At 37.9% G+C, this 24,177-nt stretch overlaps 1 long non-coding RNA gene across 3 annotated transcripts; it reads right to left on the reverse strand.

The window, feature by feature from the left end:
• Positions 1-1,161: 1,161 nt before the first annotated feature.
• On the reverse strand, positions 1,162-23,238 carry LOC147875060 (uncharacterized). 3 transcript variants are annotated; one of them, XR_015535245.1, is made up of 3 exons: positions 22,949-23,238; positions 8,197-8,275; positions 1,162-4,301 (listed from the first exon to the last, which is right to left on the reverse strand). It is a non-coding gene; the product is annotated as an uncharacterized LOC147875060 (long non-coding RNA). The 3 variants fall into 3 exon arrangements; XR_015535246.1 differs by having other exon boundaries at positions 8,191-8,275; positions 22,949-23,228; XR_015535248.1 differs by lacking the exon at positions 22,949-23,238 and adding an exon at positions 21,570-22,268 and having other exon boundaries at positions 8,191-8,275.
• Positions 23,239-24,177: the final 939 nt, after the last annotated feature.

Raw genomic sequence — 24,177 nt, forward strand, 5'->3', positions numbered from 1 at the left:
CAAGTTTAATTAAAATTAATTCATAATTCTCGAAATATTATATGCTGTTTGATAGGTAGACAAGGCGAAGTTGATCGGTGAATGGTTGTAACTTCGTTGCGAACGCGCCTGGAAACAAATGAACATCAACTGCCAATTTCGTTACCTTACAGACCTTTTGCTCTCTAATCTTCAAACAAGATCACGGAATGCAATCAAATATTAAATCCTTTGGTTGCGGGAAAGAAGCGGACAAGCAGACCTCTGCATGGAAATCAGATTTCGCTACTGGACAACAGTATGCGTTGTCTCCTTGTTTCACTAACTAGAAATAATGTATGAAGTCAGAATATAAAATTTTACATCAAGAAGGTTCAGCAGGAAATGAGAATAGGTTAATAAGATATTTTGAAGGTGCGACGAAATTGTGGAAATTCACGTAAGTTTTATGAACCTGTCACAAGGTTAAGAAAGACGTCACTAAATCGTGTTACAAATTTACTTACAGTTCCTACGGGAAATTTACAATGCAAATGTAATTCAAGCAGTTTCATTTTAACGACAGGCACGTTTGCCTCTGATAAAGTAATATAAATAAATATAACCTACATGCAGTTATACGGTCCTTTCATTTCGACATTAAACTATATTCACTTTCGCGGCTCAATTAAAGCTTCAGTTATTTTAATACTCTGTTTGGACTGTTGAAATTATGAGTGATGCAGATGGAAGCGGTCAAGGCCTCCATAGCACTCAAAACTGTAAAAATCATCATTCAGGTAAAGTTTAAAGTAATCTCTACTGCTGTGTTAAGGGTGTCAGATTAACTCAGTCAGCACAGTATCTACTAGGATAAGAGCTGGAAGTTGGGTGTCAATTACGGTAGAAAATGATTTTTCTCCTTGTCAACAATATTCATACCGGCTCTGGGATTCACTCAGACTCCTGTCCAATGGTACCGGGGTTCTTTTCTTTGTGACGAAGCGAGCGGGGAGTGAGCTAACCACTCATTTCCATCTAGAGGTTACAACTTTTTCGTACTCCCCCATATGTTTGCATGACCAGATGCTTTGTTAAGTACCAGGGATAACTATAATTATCCTTAACTTTAAAGCAATGTTAAATTAACAGCCTGTAAGTCTTAATAATAATTACTATATAATTTCAGTCTAACACACGATATAGCATGTTAAAAATAACAATATATTTCGTCTCATTAGTGCCATCTTCAGATGATAATTGTCTGTTTACTGTCTTACAAAGTTTGGTTTAATATAGATCTCTTACAAACATAATCTACTTTTATTTATTAACAGTATGCAAACGCTAGAGATAATACTATAAACCTGTGCTCATTAAAGAATCATCTTAATTATAATCTACAATATAGCAAAAACTAATTATTTATAATTAGTTGTAATACTTATTTGACTGTTTAAAAGTTTCACAAACGCATTTACAATTTGATGTAACAATCTAATTAGATTTCAATTAGGTCTATCTAATCTCTACATTATTTCAGTGATCATTTTGAACTCCTACATTAGATTCGATGATTCACCAATGGCCAACGCTAACGTATGTTGATTTACTATTTATTATTTTGTGAAATCGCAGGCCACGATTTGCCATCGCTGCAATGATTATCGTAACAAAGACTTATTGAATATTGAAATCTGTACTTTAGGCACGTGATATATTTTTTCTGTAAGGCAACAATTTTCAGCATTCTCGATGTAGGTCTATAAAACACATAGGTCTTAGTCGTAGAAACCATAGCGACAGCATTTCATGTGTTGGCCTAATCAGGTACCGTAAACATGGTAACAGCAATTTTTTTCTGATTCTCTACAAAAACTGTACATTTGTGAAAAGTTACGATTAAGCGAGACCATGCCACTAAGAAATTCGGTCGGTAACTGATCCATTATCCAGTCCCCACATGATACATGGGTCAATATGGAGCAGCTATGGAATAATACTGACTAAGAAAAACAGAAGAACTCGAAGAAACACCTGGTTCTGAACCACTTTATCCACCACAAATTCCACATGGACTAAACCGGAAGTCCATGGTGAGAAGCCAGCGCGACGAACAGAGTTATGGCATGGCCGTCCGAATGAATAAAAAAATACTTTTGTTCTTCGCTCCTGATAAAACATTCGTATTCTGTGGATATTTTGCAGGAAGTTTGGTTTTTATAACTTACGTGATTATTTATTACTCTGTTTAAATAGTCGTTTTCGGGTTTTTACACAGGCGAAATTCTTTCTTTAGAAGTTCTGGGTAGGAAAGCACTTTTGAATGAGTTTCATCGGATTCTCCAAGTTACTTTGTCGTTTATTCTGAAGCATTTTTTTTATTTTTTCCAACGAACTCTGACACCGGTAACAGGATACTCTCTATTATAATAAATTCAAGATTATCGACACAATAAGAAGCCAAAGAAAATCAGGGCGTGATGCAAAACATACACAGTGTTAACACAAACTTACTACGCCAAAGAGACATATCACGTAGAATAAATAAATTCTGTCAGAAGCTAGTGGTACAGAAATAAAAGCAGAAAAAAATTGGTCTTTCGTTCAAGTCTGTAAACAGCACATAAGAATAAGAAATAAATAATTTTAAGTTTACTGAGGAACGACATTAACAAATGAAAATTTTTGTGTTACAATTCAGAGGAGATTAAATTCAAGAAATGCTTTGCTATCGTTTAGGTCAGAATATTTTATTTTCACGTATTCTATCTAAATCTCTGAAGACTGAAACATAACAATCGAAAATGTTACTCGTTGTTTAATACTAATGTACAATTTTGTCTCTTATTTTAAAGTACAAATATTCATTACGATTCTATACAGTTTTACCACGATACATTGAAATTTGGGAATACCTCTTCCTTATAAGTTCCATCTCAGTTTAAACTTATGACTATTACAGTTGAAACAGCATAATGAATTAACTGAACAACATTTATCTAAAGGTTTGTAACACTGACAATAATGTTGGATTATGTTCATTGTCGTAGATATAGTCTGTCCAGAAAGTCCAAGGCCATACGATAACTCCTGTTCCAAGTGTTGGGCTTTTTTAAACTAGGACGAGCCATTACGGTACTGCACTCTACATCACCAATAATAAAACGTTAAATGTTACGGTTGATATGATAGTTCGCTGTTTTCCTAGTTTCTCTCACTTCGTGTTTCTTATAGTACCTGTTTATCCTACCCTACCGCTTCCCCTGCACTTAAAACACCCCCCCCCCCTTTCGCTGTCCTGTTAACATCATTGACTAACTCTTTACTGTTGTTAATACAAAGAGTTTAACACCGTACGGCTTGTTCTACGTAAAAAAGATTGTCGACACGTGAGATTGGAAACATTATATTTGCAAAAAAATTTCCAGTTTAAATTTTCCGAATTTTGCCTAATAACAGAGTTGACCTATGCCCTCGAGCCGATGGGACACTATGTATTTGACACACAATATGTTTCCGGAGTCCATATTCAGGTGGATTGTTGTCAGTTATTCTTTGTCCAGAAAGCCTATAAAGATAGCGGGAGTAATTATAAATATATCCACGTTTTGGGAGTGACCCTACTCCCATACTCATGTGACCGATTGTCATTACACATAGTGTCAGTAAGATGAGAGTGAAAATAAAACAACTCCAGAAATGATGTTTTCAACAAACGTACATCAAAAAAACAAACTTTAATATATGAAAAATAATTTCGCCGGTACCTTGGTAAATGCATTTCAGACAGTCAGTTTATTAAACTGGAAGCATCTTCCAGAAATAAATACTCTTCTAGGATGATGTGCCACGCAGTCCATTGAAATCTAACCAATTTTCGGAAAATTCTTAAAAATCAGTTTTACAAATTTTTTTAAAAAAAAATATGCAAACAGAATTATACAATTTATACATGAACTTAATGCTGAAGTGAGAGTTTTGTTATTTTTAGGTAATATAAAATAGTGGCTGTTAAATAGGAATCATATTTCGGTTATAATTTCTGGACTTATGCCCTTTTACCTGGCACCGGCATATTGTCATCTTCTCACCTTACTGGACGCCATAAAACTGCACTTGTATCAGAGCCATTAAGTAACCTGAAAATCAATGAAGGAGGAGTCGTGTTGGTGAGGCGACTAGGCGACTAGAATACTTGTGATGGTGCATGTGAAAGTTTGTGAGTCACGGCTGATCTTGTGCTGGCCGGCGAGTGTACGGAAGGACGGACGGACAGACGCCACAATGACGCGACAGCGTCTCCAGTAGCTGGAACTCTTCCTACGCATTTCTGTGCCCGACTGTAGAAAATAAAATTAAACATAAAATTGATTTATTGCATTTAGAGACTCTGGCAACACAATCCCATTTCCATATTCCGTAATAATGTAAACTTCCACGCTGTAGAGTGTGCATCAGTAAATGAAGGAGGCGCAAATTATATTTTATTTGAGCACGATACTCTGTTGGACAGATGAAAGAGACGAGTTGCTAAATGTGAAACTTTTACATTACTGACACAAATGAAGTGGCTTTGAAACAACAACAGTTTTTCACGTGTGTAAATTATATTTATTTTCATTATAGTTCCATCTAGTTAATACGACCTACGTTGGACAAACAGCACGTAGCATTCTTTAATTAATGTGGTTGTGATAACATGTTTATGTAGCGGAAAATTTTCAAACGTATTGTAACAATAAATTCTTGAAATTTATGACTTGTACACGCTTACAAACATTGTCAGGAGCGTCGGCAAACATTTTTCAAACAAGTTTCGTCCACAAATGAAATACTCCCGTGTTTCTTATTTCCCGTTGGAAATATAAAGCAAGATACAGTGTTTGCCAGTGTGGACGTGCTTCTAAAACCGCCATCGGTCTATCACGAGCTACCGCCAAGGCAAGTGCTCAGAATACGGACAAGCAAGAATACACAGGGCCTGTTATAAATAACATAATTTCTTAATGACATAAACATTAAAATATGCTTATGTTTTAATCACAAAATCCTAAGAACTTAAATATTAATGGGTCTCTATACAAATCTATAATACTACGTGTTGTACTATAGCCTAAGGGTGTGATACTTTGACTTTGATTCCAAGGGAAGACACCATGTGTGACGGATGTCTGGGAACAAGGCGTCATGTTTCTAAGAGAGACGAAAAAAATCCACAAAAATGGGGAAAATTTAATAATAAAGAGGTTCGTCCCGGAAACAGTCTGTCTGTCGATTCCGTCTGTAGCATCACTAGACGTCTGCGGTGGGCGAAAACAGCATCAACCCGGGCCATCGTATACAGCTGCAGAACGCCAGTAATCAGGCCAAGAAGTCGAGACAAATGGACCGGATCATAAGTGAAGCTATAGAGATCTAGCAAGATCCCAACATGAACAGGAAGGACAGCTTCTCTCTGAGCAAGTCATTGAAGCCTCTCATTCCTGACATGCTCTCACCAGGAACACGGTTGTCTGGTGGGCCCTGAAAAGGGCCAACTTCTCTACCCACGATCTGACTGGTCCTTCCTGTCTTGACACCTGCTTGGAGACACCCTGTTAGCTTGGTATCTTCTACCGATCAGTCCTCGTCCCTGATTGGCCCACTCACTTAGCCTTCACTACTTCCAACCCGAAAAAAATCCCTCAACTTCCAAGAATCGCCACTTCATCCTGAAGATGGAGAAAGCATGTTGCTCCGAAACGTTTGAATCTATCGACGTGTCTACACGGCACAAAAACCCAGAATAAGAACGTCATAAAAGCCCTCATAATCGAAAACCTGCTGGACATATCATCTGGCAATACCAGAATTTCGTCCTTCATTTTATAATTGAGTAAATAACTCATGAGTATAGGAACGAATCTGCAACTTTCTTCTTGTTTCCAGTGTTAGTCCTCATGTTCTTGTTGCCTGTTATTAGCAATGTTTCTACGATTAGCTAACGTACCATAAATGCGAGCGGTTCTTATCGACAGAGTTGGGGGTTTGGGTTCTAGGGTTTCACAAATTCGGTTTAGGAACATCTGATCCAAGTTAAATGGAAATCCTTTTACGAACAGCTCTATATCACAACACGAGAAGAGGATGTTGGTACGGAAGTGTTCAAAATCTTGTCTTTGTAACGCCAGCAGTTGTCTGAGCTCTCCTCATTACATAACCGCATTTCGCAAATTATCTTCATATCTAACCAAACAGAAGGCGTGTGAAATGAAACTTCTGTTTTAAAGTTTGTGGTCAGATAACGTAAAAGCTGAAGGACACGGGCGTTTTCTCAAAAACAGCTTTCCGTGTTTTAATTAGACCTACATTTAATGCATTCTAGAGAACATGGTAAGATATATACACCATATCCAGGCCACACATAAAGGAACATGACAACAGGGATTTACCATGTTCTTCGAACACGAAAGTTTGCTCTGGAAATAGCGGACGAGTGCGTCGGTAACAAACAAATGTGAGAGTAAACTACGCCTTATGTGAATTAAATACTAAATATGTTATCAAATGCATAAAACCCTGCAAGATCACGTGACCACTTTTCTTCAATCTGATAAAATGTCAGCGTCAACTGAGAACATGAGAAAGTCGGACAGCTGCTTGCACTGTTTCTACATGCACCTTGCTTAGTACAAAGTTTTCTCGACGCTGCGACAAGGCGTTACTGAAGCGCAATGGAGCTGTGTCCCGCTAAAGCATCCATAAACTGGGAACGCACTTCTCACGTTTTATAATGAATGTCGCGTTTAATTAGTGTTTTATTTGTATGGATTGTTTTTAAGCCAACTTATAATCCCAATATTCTGAAAACGCAAATGGATGAAGTTCCAATTTAAAGTAGAGAGAATTCTTCTGATAATCACATACCAAATTTGGTAAGAGCAGACAATTTCGGTTTGAGATAAATATATATTTTGTGTGACAATACTCAGTCACTGCCAGAGATCTTCCCACGTGCATTAATTTTGCTAATTAAAATTACCAGAAACGATGTTCATTTATGTGAGCTGTGTAACACATTGGATAAGTTATTTTTGTCTTTACCTGTATTACCAAAAAAACAATCTATACAGGGCCTCGGAAAATTTGTCTTTGTCATCAGATAAAATAGAAATCGTACAAATTTTGAGGTGCGATTTAGTCATAATCATTTGGATCTTCATTTAATGGACCAGTGTCCATACGTTGCGTATCTTCTTTTTAAAAGTTTATATAAGCGAACTACGAACAATAAATTTTTGCCATTTTCAAATGCCTCCTCTAAGACACGAACAATTTGCTTTGATTTCTTCAAAACATTCAAGCAAATAATGATTACAATATCTTCAAACAAACACGGCTGTCTAGCACAACGTTATTAATTCATCCGGAAATTTTGAGCTACACAGTCTATATGGCACAACCGGTTCCTGCCACATCCACCCCTGTTCATGATTACACAGGTCGACAATACGTAACCTCAGTTATTTAAACAGCACCGTAAGAGAAACGTGTAATCAGTACCTTGTTTGAAAAGCCTGAATTTAGAAGCAAACGACGTACTGTACTTTATTTCAATAAGCATTCTCAGCCAATTAGATGTAAATTAATACAAATCTGTTCTCTACAGAAGGGTAATGCTACTGGCAGTGTACTCTAAAAATCAATGTAATCCATTCGTCTGTCCCTTGCCACCGGAACTCAGCCAGAAAGCTGTACGTGCTCTCCTTCACAAGTCTTCAAATGCCCTCTAATTTCTACACAGAAAAGAAAGCCGATAGACTCAAGGGGAAAATATGAACAAATCGTTGAGAGTTCTCTTAACAGCACAATGAAGGAATCTTCTCCTGTGTAGGAAGGTAATCGAGATTAAATCTAACAGAGACAAATCACAACAACGCAGTACAATTTTGCAGTAATATTGCATTATTTGTTCACTGATGTTTTACGCTAATAGCGCATATAATTTAATTTCCTGGGTGGTTGGGGAATAAGAGAAAGCATTACATTTTACTGTTCGGTAAACACTAATGCCTTGTCCACTGAAGATTCAAAGAAATGTGTCCTTAATTATATAACAGCTATTGTTTACAGATTCATTACTCGAAGTTTCTGACGATGGTCCGTCATAATACGTAAAATTATTCGATTAAATTGTATCCATAAAATTATAAACAACAACGTTTCGAATGTCATTTGTGACAGACTTACACTCACGTATGAAGAGAAGCTGGCCATTTCAGTTTCAGAAAGTGGTTGTTGCGGTGATGGTTATCGTCTGTAATTCCGGAAGGTTCTGTAAAAGAGACGTGACAAACATTAGTCCCTGCCCAGTGTGGTGATTTAGACAATATCACTCTTAGTAGGTTTTGAGGTTTTCAGGGCGGTGATTCTGAAGATGGCTGTCTTCTGGGGTGTTGCGCCGTGTAGTATGGTAGAAGTTTACCGACGTTTCAGAGGCCCATGCTGCCTCTATCATCAGGGCGATGAGACTACATGGCGCAACAACCTAGAGTGCAGCCATGTTAAATTTTTCCATTATATTCTGCACAATCTTTGTAGTTCCTACTAATTTGTTTCTGTGACTGTACCTGATACTGGGCCGTGTCGAATGAAAAATGTCATGGATGGAAGTGGGTGTGGCATGACGCAAATAATGTTATCGTGAACGAACGAGAAATGAAAGTTTGAAACAAATTTTGGCTTCGTTTTAATATCTCTGTCTCATTTCAGAGTCGTCTCCTGGCGCCAAATTAGCGTGCACAGAGAATTTTATTGGCAGTGAAACCTAATTGATGATCCGGTAAAACACGAGTTTTTTTCCAGAGGACCGGTACCATGCTGTGTCCATTTGTACAGTTAAACAATGGTCCATACCGATACTAGCACATCTAAACGTGTTTAGTTACATTACGTATTAAATTGAACACATGTCATAAGGAACGAAATATGTAAATTTATGCACGAATTTAAGCCCATGTGGAGTCAGTAAAGTTGCCTTCTCTACCATCATATTCCGGGGGGGGGGGGGGGGGGGGTTACAGCAACAATTACAAAAATTACGTCGTGTTTCGCACAGTTCGGGCTGTCAAAACATTGAAACTGCCAAAAGGAGTAAGGGATAACCAATAAATAATGACAAACGAAGCTATTAAAAAGCCAAATACAAACTAAAATGAATTACACAAGATTCTTACTTTTAAAATAGCAAATGTTTGTATTTGTTATAAAATATAATATAAAATTAAATAGATTATGCAGACCCGCAGAGGTTCTGGAACCTATGGCTTCGGGTGAAGAGTTCGCCATAAACTGCTTGCATGCAGCCATGATTGTTGTTTAACCATCTGACAATGGCGACCAGTTCGGTTTCAACAAGATATTGCTACAACTCATTCAATAAACATTTAATATAAAAAGTCTTCATGATCGTATCAAACCACCAAACATTGTCCTTTTACAATTACACAAGAACATTATTCAAATGCAGCAGGGGATGGGGTACGCATATACACAGTAAATATTTGTGCACATACGTATCCAGGAAAAATACATGTACGCTGAACTGAACGTACGAAAAAACATTGCAGTTCTTTTGTTAACCAAAAAGTTAAACATATGCGTATAAATTCCCGCAATGTTCGAACCTTATGAAAGCGAATATTTACATCCTTCTAAACGAAAACTGTAATATGTATTATTTATTTGTTTATCTCACATACAGAAGACGTAAAGAAATCGTGAAAGAAAATTGGCGATTTCACACTTTCTTTACACTAATTATAAAGTTGTTGGGATATTCGCGCGGTCATTTTAATCGGTCGTGTATAAAATCAATGTAACTTCTTTAACAACGGGAGACCTTTTTCGTTCTACCGCAGAATGTTGGAATGGAATCACACCTTTCTTTGCAAGACATTTAAGTATTCTGAGCCATAATCTGATATCTTGCCAGTAATGTTCAGTACTCCAAGAGCTGTTTTCACGTTTACATGGACTGATGTGAAGAAAGGGCAGGCATTAGGAGATGGTGCATATAGATGCCGATCAGAATCTAAACCATCAAAGCATGCCAGGCAATGTGCCATTCTGGCGTGCATTAGCACATAACTTGATAGATTCAGCGTTCGTTTAGCTCAGATCAGTAATTTTCGAGACTCATAGCTGGCTCGTATATTTTTCTACACACGGTAAAATATAGAACAGAGGTTTTCTACTGAGGATCTCGTACCGATGTGGTATTTTTCACTTACGTTTTCCGGAATTATTTCTACATATACAATATACCACAGATGAAAAAAGAAATTAATTGTACGCTTAATCTAAAAATGCCAATGTTGACATGTGTAATAGTTTATTAAGATGTCTTTATTTCATTCAATGAATATGCGTATACATAACTTTGGAACACATGTATACGCAAACGACACAAACTACACCCTCGGATTGTAAACTCCAGTCATAATGAGTCATGGGAAAGTAAGACGTAGAATTGTAAACTGGATTCAGTTGAATTAAGACATGATTCAGTATATGGACTAAGTAACGTACATAAAAAGTGCGGTATCGTAAGGGATAATTTCAGCTTTTCAAAACGGACCCTGCTGCAAACTCAGTTCTACCGCAGCAAACAGCCGCTTCATCACCATCACCGCCAATGGTACGTAACGAGCTAAGTCTAACCCCAAGACAATTCCCTTCTTCTCTCATTTATTTCATGTTTTCCGTTCATGAAATCGATACAAGAAATCTGTGCGCCACTGTTCGCCTTGCATGTTGGTTATACGCAGGGAATTACGAAGCACGACCAAGAAATCGATCCTTGGCTCCAATCTCACTTGGAACCGATGAGGTGGCCCGACTTCATCTAGGTGGGAACGCGCAACTGTAAATGTCTGCCGAAAGAGGCAGAACTTTCGAATCGAGGTCAAATCTCCAGCCAGACTAGCGTATGATGATTATGAGTTCTTGCATTTAAGGCATGAAGTGAAAGCATAATGGAATGACACGTATATATACGTTCCATTTTTAAAATAACTTAAATAATTTTGTAACATTTGATTAAGTGAGCTTTATGAGGCAAAATTCATTTAGGTGTACAGCGTTTCATAAAGATCAGAACTAATGCTACAAAATGTCTTAAAAGACGCTTATCACACAGAAATACATACAAAAATAACACAAACCTAAAACAATTATTTGAAACTTTTTTCGTTATGGTTGTCACTGAATATCTTTTGTCAACAACAGAATTCATGCCTAGATAGTCCGTTTCACACAAATACCTCTCAGTAATCTAGGACATTTCCTGATTCTCTGACGTGCCTGCCTCTTGTTCTCACTCAGAAGCCCAAGGTAACGTATAATCATTCCTACATTAGTACGACAAGCACCCAAGAGATGCTGATAAACTTATGCAGTTTTTGAACTCAATACTTGAAAAACTAATTCCTGTCGAAATAATTTTCATTTTTAAAAGTTTGAAGTATCTGTAAAAAATAAGAATTAACATACGTCTAACAAATGTCCCCCTAACTAACCAGTCAACCAACCAAACGAAACTCAGGCTAACCAACCACGGTGTACAATCGAATATCGCAGCGATTCCGGGACTAAGGGACCTTGAGGGTTAGAATCAGCCGTTCAGATTTCTCGTGATTTTATTCAGACGCTACAGAAACATGCCGGGTATTATCTTACAATTAGACACCATCGCTTCCTTCTGCATCCTTTTTCAAATTATCAATCACAGCTACTTTCCCAACATAACGTTATAACCTATACAATTAATTACGCGCAATTATGTAACCCAATACGCAAGCCATTTTCTTCTGAATACAATGTTAATTTATATACACATCATTAAACGACACTGTCAGCAGCTCAGACTAAGCCTATATATCGCCTAGTTATAGTACAAGTAGTTAATTTGAAACTATAGAAGAAAGCGGTCGAGATCTAATTTAAGAAATTACTATCCTGACATTTGGAAGGACGGGGGAAAACCACGCTTAACTTGTCAGATTAGCCGACATTTTAGTGTGGGGCCTCTCGAACACAAAGCAGAAGTGATACCGACTCGGTCTCGACGTTTAATAGCATTGAACCGCATTTCGTTAACTGATTTGAATGTATCAATGCGCGAAATTCAGTATTTTAATCTATCGTCAGTTATTCCTACTGAGCATGGCACCACTACAGCGGACTGCGTCCCGCTGGCGCCCTGCTTTCGGCCTCACCAACTATGATTCACCCAGTTCCGTCACTATGTGCCCCCCTCCCCACTTTCCCCGTTCACTCCCTACTACCTTACTGTTTCGCCCATACAATGCCCCAAGCACGTCAGCCATGTTTCGAAATGACAGCAAAGAGCATCCTTTCTGCTTGAGAACGGGTTGCATGCCAAAGCAGCTGTTAAAGTTAATGACATTCATCATATCTCTTTCACAGAAACTGAAATGCGTGCATTAACAACTGGATGCCCAAAGAACGTGTTTAATATTTTTCAGCTAAAATTTGTTATTTTCGACTGGGGGCGAAGAATTTGATTCAAGAAATTCAAAACATAAAAAAAAAACAAAAAAAAAAAAACTGTGACATGATTCATACCAGTGAAAATTACGAAATTATTTCCTCTGTAATAACTGCTGTGTGTATATCGATTATGATTATTGAAGCACTAATGTTGAGATCAGAAACATCGAGAGATCGATTCAATATAGTTCTGAATATGTTGTATAAATTACTCTGCCGATTCTTGTAAACAGCAGTGAGACATCTAGACAAAGCTATATACCATTACCGTTACAAATTATTTGTTCTTTAGCACTAATAATGCCCTGTCAACAATTGGACGAGGTTCAAAACAAAGGTGTAAAATGTTTGAATCTGTCAGTAACAACGTGTCTGTCTGTTAGTTTCATTTCAGTAACAATATCATAAATCTGTGTATCTCAAGAGCAGCCTCCATTTGCTTCTTTGTTTTTGCTTCATCTAGTCTCCTCTCTTTTTGGCAGCATTCTCTCTGGTCTCCAGTTATTTTAATTAGTTGTCCGTTCATTTTTCAGGACAAGCTGTCACGCTAGGCAGTGCGCAGAGCGCGGGGGGGGGGGGGAGGGGGGGGGGGTTGGCTGCCTGTGATTGATTCTCGTAGCTCTGGTTTGGCGACAATGCAATTAGATTCCTTCTAATTGAAGTCCGAGCAGTGGCAGGGGGAAACAGACTATGTCTACCATGACTGTATACCTTGTTCGCCAATGAATGTAAAAGGTTCTATAAGTCTTACACCCACAGCTGACAAACTTGTTCCACACGTAAACTTCCAAAGAATGAGGCGTAGGAGAATGAGTTTTTAAAAAGGTAAAAATAAAATGGCTTCATAGGTTTAATGAAAATTATGCAAGTTGTGTGGAATTAACCTACGTGTATATAAAATATATTTATTTTATGCAAAAAAGTACTTTTTTATTTTTTATGATAGAAATGTGTGTTTTATTGTATGTATAATTAAACCAGTCTTCATGGAAATCCATGCACAAGACATTTTTTTACCTCGATTACTCTGCGAACCCTTCTTTTCTTTTGGTCGAGTGCTGATCGGTTAATTTGTGATATGAGAGGCCACATTTAAAAAGTTGCTGTACAAAAAACATAGAGGACCGTTTCAGTTCGTGTGGCAAAGAACTGAAAATGTTCGCGTCGCAAAAATTATCTGATACTCCACTGAAAAACGTAAAAGACGACTTCGAGTCGAAATCAAAACGAAACGGGAGTTTCATTCAACACTGATTCTGATAAAAAGTATAAAATTTTAATTAAACATATTTTTAACATTCAAAATGGAAAATAGTTTGTGTTACGAATATAGCAAAATAAACGAGTCTTTTTGTACACATACTTAGGTATGTTCTACATAATTTACACAAACGTCAAATAAATTCGTACAGCCAGCATTTTCTTCATTTTTTAAAAACCTTTTTTGCAGCAACTGGTACTACAATTATTGCATTGTCTTCTTGTGTTTAACGTTAATTCTGTTTGCCATACTTTCATTCACAATGCAGTGACTAACGTGCGTTGAAATTCAGGCATAAACCTGGTAATAATTACATACACATGCAGTACAGAACGACGACTCCAACAACCATTTTGTAATTTGTGGGAACGAAGAATTGTGTGATAGTGAAGGTACGTTTGACGAAAGTCACTCTGTACATTTATAAAAATAAATTCACTTTTTCAGACAGTCCAACAGGCAAATGAGCGTATTTTCGCTTCGGGATGCTTTCCCATGGTAGAGCTGTTAACACAGCTAGATAATGGAACCCTCTGCACTGACGCAGTCAACTATGTGATAGGCCTAAATATTTTTTGTAGTTCCACTTCGTTACTATAATGTGAAAATATTTTTTGTGCTTAAAAGCTTATGGATTCCCACATACAATATGTTAACTCATTAATTTCGTTGTTAAGCAAATAGATTACGTTGGTAATGAAATTTTAACTGATCCTAGAATTTTAATGTTAATACTGTTTCTAATAATACGTTACATTTTACATCACATTACAGCTTAGCTACCAACTGCATACTGCAAACAATATGAACTATTAATTCAAAAAAGGGTTTCATGTCAAAACCCTTTCGCAGATAGCTTCTGGGCTGTAGCGCCGTGTAATCTGGTAGAAGTTTACCAACGTTTCAGAGGTCCTTGAGCCATCGATCTGATGATGGAGGCAGCAAGGACCTCAGACTACACGGCCCTACAACCCACAATACAGCCATCTTTGTACTCACCGCCGTCAGACTCTCTAATCCCAAAACCATCCTGTCTGTCTGCCTGTTAGTTACTGGTTACTGTGGGACCACATAAGATATAATTCATAAAACGATCTTTGTCAACCGCACTCTCCAATATATTGCAGTGTCGAAATTCGAAGACATTGTATGTAAACGTAGCGAAGACAAAATCTTTATGCAAGGCAATCAGTAAACCTTAATTTTATCATCGTCATCTCAGAAAGACTTGTTGCAAGAGCCGAATGGTAAATTCAGTACACACAGTATACATAAATTCTCCGTCAATGTAATGCGAAAGTTGCTAAACAGAACTGAATATGAAAAACAACCATTTTTAATCACAGATAGTCCTAAAAGGAGCGAAAGATGTAACCCAAAACGAATGAGATTTTTCTTTTTCTGTTAGAGTACCAACATACGTGTCTAAAAACACTGCCTGTAGCCTCGTTTTAAGACGAAAGTAATCTTAAACTCCTATTCTGGCAAAGCTGTTACGACTAGCACATGTTGCGCGACCATCATTATAAAATACGTGGATACGATCTTGCAGGAGATGAAACTAGTTCTCAGTATGAAACAGCAGATTTTCTCGCTGAGGTACGAGGTAGACGAACTATTCACATGCACGGTTTAATTATGTAAAATTCTGTGAGTAATAGGCTATTTGATCCTGCTGTGTAATATTTTTAGCTCTGTTACGACTGTTAAAGGTTAAAAAACGAAAGTATACAAAATTCTTTATTACTAAACTACGAGATATCCAAGTTATTTGAATATATAATTTCTGTTGTTAAGAGTAAATTCGCTGAAAGACTCAACATGAACTTAATTAGAGAAATTAACACAGCGTAAGTAAAACTGGTTTGATCATGCCAGAAGAATGAAAAACGTAAAACAAATACATGACTACCGATCAGTTGAAAGACGAAAAACTGGGTGACCATTAAAGAGACTACTGGACGGTTACAAAGCAGAGGCCGAAACAGAAAACTTGGATGGTTCAGGAACCAATGAGAGTTAACTTACTACAAAGAAACGAAGGGTTTTATTTTCTTAGCTGTACTAAATTAACATCAAAGGAAAGTGAAGAAAGTATTCTGTGACGCACTGTGCTTAACAGCTTAATTTTTATCGGCATAATAGTTTTGGTAATACAAAAACACAGTGCACTCAACAAAACAAAACAAAAAAAGGACCGTCTGGTTTTAAACGTTATCATCAGCATTAACAGCGTAAGGCCGTGACATGTGTCTACTACCTACAAATTTTAATCTTGCTGTAAGCACAGATTTAATGCACTTCCACAACAAAACCAATACAAAATCGAAATGGAAATGGAAAAGGACGATTACGCAATACACGCTCGCAGTTGCGAAGTTATGAAGAGTAAAAGTGTTATAATTTAGAGATCTCGGATATAAATTTACCATTCCCGCCGAAGTAGTACACGTTTAAACACATACATCATAACACTGAAATTTTAAGTACTCAGTCCTGGGTTTAAATCTCGGTTACACTCACAGCAACTAGGCTGCTTCCAGGTTAGTCTCGCTGTGACAATGAAAGCAAGTCGAAACGTATGAGAAATAAAAAGGGTCGCCAAAGTTTCTGCAACAATTAATAGTAAATTAATGAGGACAAAATAATTTACTTATTATTATGGATTAAGTTTATACTATTCACGGTGTCAAATTTTATTAAACGTAAAAAAGCGACATATTTCATACCAGTGGAAACATGTAGTAGCGTCCCCTTGAATTTACAAGTGTCTTGGCTTGGGTTACATCCACGCGGATAATTTCAGTATAAAATTCTTTGTAACTGCAACATCCCAATGCTTATTTATGCTTTATTTAAAGACACTGTTTGCAACTAAGATTTTACAGCGGGGAATGATAGGGTAATTAATTAATAATGAATTAGACAGGATACTGAAGGAAGCGGTAGCCTAATATGAGGTAATATCGTATCTGAGTGAACAGTCTGTGCAATATTACATTTATGACAGCATCATTCAATCCAGAACACGGAAAAAGAAATTCTCTGTGCTGTTAGATTAGTAGAAAAACAGCATGCAGATATGCCTGAAATATGCGAGGTGTGAAAAATGAGCAAAATATAATAAAACATTTAGGATTATCGATTTAATAACTTGCTTGTCCAAATCACATGCAGGGTGAAGTGCTATGTGAGAAGGCTTAAATGCTGGTCAGTGTCCGACCGCCGCACTAAAGTAACAGTTAATGTAATATTTGGAAAATACGTGGATTTTGATGTTTCCAATAAGGCAATAAGACGCTTCTAAAATATTTCTCTATTGGATATACACAAGGCAGTCTACGGCCCTTTAAAACAAATTTTCAGTCTTCATCAAGGAAATTATACTAAGGTACAGTCAGCGAATAAATATAAATAACATCATGGAGTAAAGTGGAATAACTACGCTATTGTGTACAGCAAGCCAAATAGTCTGTTTCTGAAAGTAACTATTGAAATCTTTCGTCGTATGCTGCAAGTAGGACGCTCTATAGCGGTCATGGCTCCACAATGGATTGATGGGAGGAACGGGTAGAGGGGAATGGTCTCAATTGTATTTAAATTAACAAATAATGCCTCGTAATATCTCATTGCCACACATAATACCAGTCTGAATACCTTGGAAGTAAAATTGGGCATTATAATACAAAACGATACTAAATACTTTATTGGTCTAATGATTTTAAGAATTGAATTCTATCCTCATTTAATATGACGAGGGAAATTTTTAACGCATGAATACGACTGCCTTCAAGAATGTTGTGTCGTCTAGTCTGGTAGACATTTACCGATGTTTCATAGGTGCTTCCTGCTTCCATCATAAGGACGATGATTAAGCCATGATTTTGCGATATGTAATCAGTCGGACAATGCAGAACAATGTCTGGACCAATTGGTAAAAACAAGGGAGCCAATTCCTCGAGCGTGGCTTACTCATCGCCCTAATGATGGAGGCAGAAAACACTTCTGAAACGTCGGTAAACTTTATCAGACTACACGGCTCAACGGTCAGAAGACAGCCATCTTCATATTCGCCACCACGAGAACATGAAATCTCTGATGTAAATTGCTCATTCATAATTTAAATTGCAGGACAGCAAAATGGCCTACAGAGAATTAGATTATACCTTGGTTTCAAAACTTAAGAAACTTATAAGGGAAAAAATTGTAAAAACATTGACTTTTCAACACCATAAGAATATTTTAACCGTTTACGGTCTGTTTACTTTAATTTTATTTATGGATCATGATACATCATGTTTCGCATAAGACCAGAAAGTGTTAAGGGTTCTACTGGTAACTTGGAGCCGAAAAGGACTTCGTCTTCAAATTACTTTGGCAAACCATTCATTAGAGAAAGTTATTCCTAGAACACATGAAAAATCAGTGTCGTTTAATACTTGGAATCAGACCTCATCTATTCCTTCACAATTCACAAGCAATATTACCATAAATCATCATTCATACAAGAGACATTAGTCAATAATCAAGAGTAATTTCTAGGAAGTTTCGTGTTTTGCGGTGGGGCGATGCGAACTAATTTTCTTTCTCCCTGGTGCTGTCAGATGTATGATCTATGCCTCAAGTGAAGATGCTTTGTATTTTGAAATGTTCTGCCTACAGCGACGTGCGGGGGAGTATTCAAGCCCCAAAGTAATTTAAAGAATCACCGACTCCCTTCTCCTTCTGCGGACGGGGTGGGGTTAGACTCGCCTACATAATGGAATCGTGGGTTCGAATGCCGCTCACAACAGATTTTGTCTGCCTTTATGTGTATACTGTTCTGTAAAAGTAAAGACCTAATAGTAGTCTGATCACTCATCTACAGAATCGTCTGTCAAAATGGAATTCAGAAAACCCCTGATATTAAATAATACTAAGATTACAATAGGGCTACAGAACCAAAAAGAAGATATAATTTTAATCCTGTGCCAGGAAGTTTTCTGCATTAAGTCATTTCTTCAATCAGTCGTTCTTCAGAACACAAAGTTTCTCAGCCGTTCTGCAAATTAACCGCCAGTTATGAAGATCCATTTCCGCTTCCTTAACAGTTTATCTATTGGACCTATCCAGAGCCAGTTGAATCCAGTGCTGATCCTCACATATAATCTTATTTCTTTGAGATAAATCTTAATTATTTTCCTCCCACCTACTCTTAGATCTCCAAAACGGCTTTTTCATTAAGGACTTTCGATCAAAATGTTGTATGAATTTCTCATATCCATGCGTGCTACATTTCCCGTCCATCACATCCTCCTCGATTTAATTACTCTAGTAATAAAAGGTGAGGAGTACACCTATGATTATCCTGTAAATGTACTTTTCTTCGTAAGGGTTGACGTTCTCACATTCTGACGTTTCAGAGGTCCTTGATGCGACTCATGATGCTGATGATGGAGGCAGCAAGGACCTCTGACATGTCAGTAAGCTTCGAATATACTACACGGCGCTACAACCCAGGAGACAGCCATCTTCGTCAAAGAACATCTCTTGTTGTAATAATACCACAAAAGCTTAAAAATACCGTTATAATAAGTTTGTGTTGGAAATGTAACATTCCGTAGATGAGAAGTTACTACAAAAACTGATAAGAAGCAGGAAATTCACAAATTACTAACCGACTGCTTGCTGGATCTATATTTATTTGGTATTGATATCCATAATAACTTGGAATGTGTAGGTTGAATGTTCTCCCTTAAAATGGTTTAGACAGCCCACAGTGCATGTAAACAAACGGGCCGGAACTACCTCGATTATATAGTCAGTCTCCGAGTTAGTTTGGCGTTATGGACTTGGAGGGTGTGACCTTTTACCACTGTACTTATGTTTAGCTACCCGTCCTTGTCTACATTATCACCGTCAGTCTGTCTGCTGCCATAACGACCGCCATCTACAGACAACGGAACCCCACGCGATGGCTCAGTGGCGGCACGTAAGTCCGAAACTAACTACTGGATCTTTCTCCCTCTGAGTAACACCGAAAATTTACATATCATCATATACAGACTGTACTTGTTGGCTGCAAGAAATAAATTTCTAATGTAATTTTCAATAGTTTTGCTTTCTACAGCCAGACTGAAAACAAGTCAAATTATAACTTATAGAAATATTTCTATTGCTGACATCCAGACATCTGTTTAAAAAGAATGTCGTGGCGTCTTTTAAATCGGAATGTTTAATCCGAAGAAAAATATTAGGCCTAACTTATGCTAAATTCAGTTATTGAAGAAACTTCAAATTTTAATCATTTCTTCTAAGCTGATTATAATGTATAAATGAATTATATCGATATCAAGGGTTACGTGAGAACGTTAAAGTGATGATAACTAACAAAAAAGATATGAAAATTGATAGAGTGATCACGTATTTAGCATTATATGGGAGCGAGAATTGTTTAATAGTTCAGATAAATTAGTACAATTAAAGAAGTAGTAATGAAATTTTTGAATGTGTCAAAGGACACGTGGGTATTACTGTTACACGTAACGTTGAAGTTCACAGGCACTTGCAACGCAACCACGGCTCAACGTAGACCAACAACGGAAACCTCAAACAGGCCAGTGAACATAAAGCCAAGTAACTCAATTTAGATAATACACCAACTCTTGTGAAATTAACGTCCAGTGTGGTATTACATAAAGTATGGTTTTATAAAGTGCGACCTTTATAACAAACCATTGTCTAATGAACTGTACGGTTTAGTATAAATTAATTTGTTTGCCACTGATGATGACCTCGTGAGGTCGAAATGCGTTTGGCACAAAGTGTGTTTTCAATGTGTAAACAGTTATGTTGTTATGCATGATTTGATATATTTAGATAACAATGCACGGTATGCAAAGTTTTTAAGACTCTCACTAAGACACGCTATAATCGATCTGCGTGTAGAACTTCAAATTTAGCAAGAAACATTTTGTATGTATTTCTTACGCTGCATTATCCATAGGCCTTAACCGTTCCAAACCAGATGTTAACTATATATTTCAAATGGGTTAAAATATTATTACACCTTTAAGAAAAGACATGTCGTGCCTTCCTTGCGACGGGCCGATCCATCGTCCAAGGAGTCCTACCGAATGTCTACAGATCAAGCCAACTGAAAAAAAGTTGGGGACCCGTAAAAGGTACCGGAAAATATACAAACATTGTTAAACCGGAAAGAACAGAAGAGAGAAAAGACATGTTAGAAAAGAGGTGGGAATTAAATCACTTAAAACAAATTTGGAAGAAAAACAACTGAAATGGTTTGGACATGTTCGAATGGCAGATGAAAGAAAGACGAAACAATTTTTGGAAGCTAGAGTTGAGGGTACCAGAACAAGAGGAAGACCTAGAAAGAGCTACTTGGGTACTAAAGAAATAGGACAGGCAAAGGGGAAAAGTTTAACGCAGATGAAATTCTTAGCAAGGGATAAGAAGGCATGGAGGGGGTGGACCGAGCAAACAACCCCGGCGCTATAAAGGCAAAGAGGGAGATGACAAAGAAGAAGTAGAAAAGACGTGACATTAAAATGGACCAAAACAGCGTTCTTCCACATTGTTTCCAAAACATTATTAAGTACAATAACCCCATTAGATGCCAAGTAACCTATTAAATTGAGAAAGCGTCGTTACATACGCCATGGAATAAAACTAAGTGATGAGTAGGCCCATGTAATAAAGGCCTACCGCGAGGTTTAATTTCACAGGCTCGTCCTTCACTTTCCTCTAGAACCTGTCTCTTTGTGTGCGTCTCTAGACTAGACAAGCTACTCACTCAGCTGCCGGCTTATCGCGGTGAACCTCTTGCTTTCATGGAGCAGTGATCAAGTCCAGCGTCGATTCCTAGAGGAAATGCGTCGGGTGAGGATGGCGGGTGAAGTACAGCCAGGCGTTTGCCCTTGGGGATTGACGGAAGCCGCGATAAGCCTCCGGATAACCAGGGCCTGAATTCGATCAAGGGTTCACCAGAATTAACTTGAAGAGTTGATTTGGTGTGTATCACTGGCTGATCGAGTGTGTTGCAAACTTGCATTGCATAGTTACTTCTTCTACACAGTATGTAGACTGATGTTTATATTTTTCTTATTTTTGTGTTTATTTGTAATGTTACTTTGCGTTTCTCGAAAATAGTAGTTTAATAGAAGATCAGTTTTGGAGGTTTGCACTGGAATTTAATTTTCGACATTTGATAACACTTTTATACCTGTGCAAGAAATACAATGAGATTTGGAAAAATGCATTTGCATACATAACAACTAAATCAAACTATAAAGAACGTACTTGCAAATTATGGTAAGGCAAATATACAAATCTATCATAAAGACGTATGGGGATTGTTCCATTCAATTACACACGAACGACTAAAAAACTGCTACTTTAACTGCATTTCCTTTTCTATAAAAAATAATGCGTAATCGTGTTCTTGTTTAATGTCGCATTTGTCCCATCTGACCTTCTGTACTCCCACTAAATCTAAGCTTCGATACTTCTGCTGCTGTTTTCAACTAGCGTGGCCGACAGGCTCCTAACTTTCCACGTTCCAAATCTCATGTCCGATTTAGCACATTACTAGTATTTAAATACGATTGTGAAAGCAAATTCTTTGGAATATACTGAAATCGCGAAGGTTTCTTTTCGCAACATCATGGCCGACGACGTCAGCAGCGCAACCTATGAAATAGCAAATGAAACTAGCATCAAAAGCACCCATGGTATTTGATTCTACAATGCGATCCAAGGAACTTTTGCGACAATGCAAATTAGTCAGTGCTGCAAAAGCGTTTTCCAAGGTTACTGTTGTAATAATGTGCTTAAAGAGGTGACAGACAGACAGACGTGTTCTTAGCTCAGTCGAAAGCATAAAGAAGACTTAAAAAGTGAACTTTTAATGTAAGTTAGTATCTAAGATTGAATCTACGCGTATCTCAAGCTCAGTTCCTAAGCTGCATAAATGTTCAGTGGCATTCATACACTGTTGGTCAGTTTGGGAACAGACTTTGTTGCACAACTGGAAAATGGGACACACGGTCACAGAGGCCAAATGCAGCCACAGCGATGCCAAGGTGACCAACACAGCCTCCTTCGAATCAAGTCTCGTACACCCAACAGACCACCTTATTCAATGTGATATTAATTCAGCATTACAACGCTCACCTTGACGAAGCTGGAAACTGAACGCCATCTTTGTTCCTGTGATTCATAAAGACAAGGTCGTCTGCATTGAGCAGAATTCACAATATTTGCACTGTCTGTAGGGGACCGGAGCCTCTTGTTAATTGTTGGTGACTCACGAATGCACACTGACAACGGTCACGCTTCGCGAAATGTCCGGCTTTATCTCTCACTTGCGAGGGGAAAAAAACTGAAAGCAGACGTAGCTTCAGACATCAGCTGAATGACTGACTTCTAGGTCACTCTCTCTTTCTCTCCGCTTGCCTCTCGTAACCTTCACCAGATGGAGCTACCATACAAGCTCTCATCGCGAAGTTGGCATACAAACAAAGCAACTCATACTTTTGCATTATTATTCAGGCCGCCTGATAACCATGCCAGATCTGTCTAGTTCCTTGTACACTGACAGATGAATATCGATGACGCTCATGGGTGTGATATGAAAATGGAATAACACATTGTTTTCGTTCTATAAAAGACGATACGTCCTTGTGTTGGCGATCTGGATTCTGTCCAGAAGAACATCCTTGTGCAACGTTGCCAGACGTCCATGCAGCTGCTGATCATCTAATATGGCTTTACTGAAGATGGTTATGGTAGGAAGGAATAGGAATGTGTGAAAAGAATTCTTTGTACTGCATCTTCCGGGAGATATTTGCCGTCATTTGAACAACTACTGCACACATCACAACCATTTTTTTTTGTACGATCGGGCCGGGGCCGACCGCTGGTGACATTATGAACAAGTTCCCTCTGATAGGGACCTGTTTGTATGTTTCCTCGACATATGATCCAGAAATGTTTTGCCGGGGAAGCCCGGAGGAAAACTCCATGATACCTTGACCACGGCCTTGCCCAACACAGGTTATAAATCCGGGCACCACCGGGAAACGAACCCGGGACCCCAGGATTACAAGCCCAGCGTTCTGACCATACTCTCCTGAAAATAGGCCAATGTCCCTTTTCCAGAAACCTAATGGCGAATTGCGAGTGTCAGTCCGCCTACCTGTTGTACGCTGATTCACCAGTTGTCTGTTTACTAGTTTAACTCGTTAACTCCGTTTTCTTTGCTGAGGAGTTTTACAGCAAAGACTAGAAGGGTGACTGTGAAGGAAAAACTAGGAAGGATGTATAAAGAAGCGATTGTGGCGTATTTAATAGGGCATTTCGTGTTGTCGCCAACTTTATACAGTGCCATGATTGTAAATAAA

The sequence above is a fragment of the Zootermopsis nevadensis genome, unplaced genomic scaffold (assembly GCF_977971745.1).
Source record: "Zootermopsis nevadensis isolate Lab colony 2312 unplaced genomic scaffold, Znev_1.0 Znev_ptg000002l, whole genome shotgun sequence".
NCBI lineage: Eukaryota > Metazoa > Arthropoda > Insecta > Blattodea > Termopsidae > Zootermopsis > Zootermopsis nevadensis.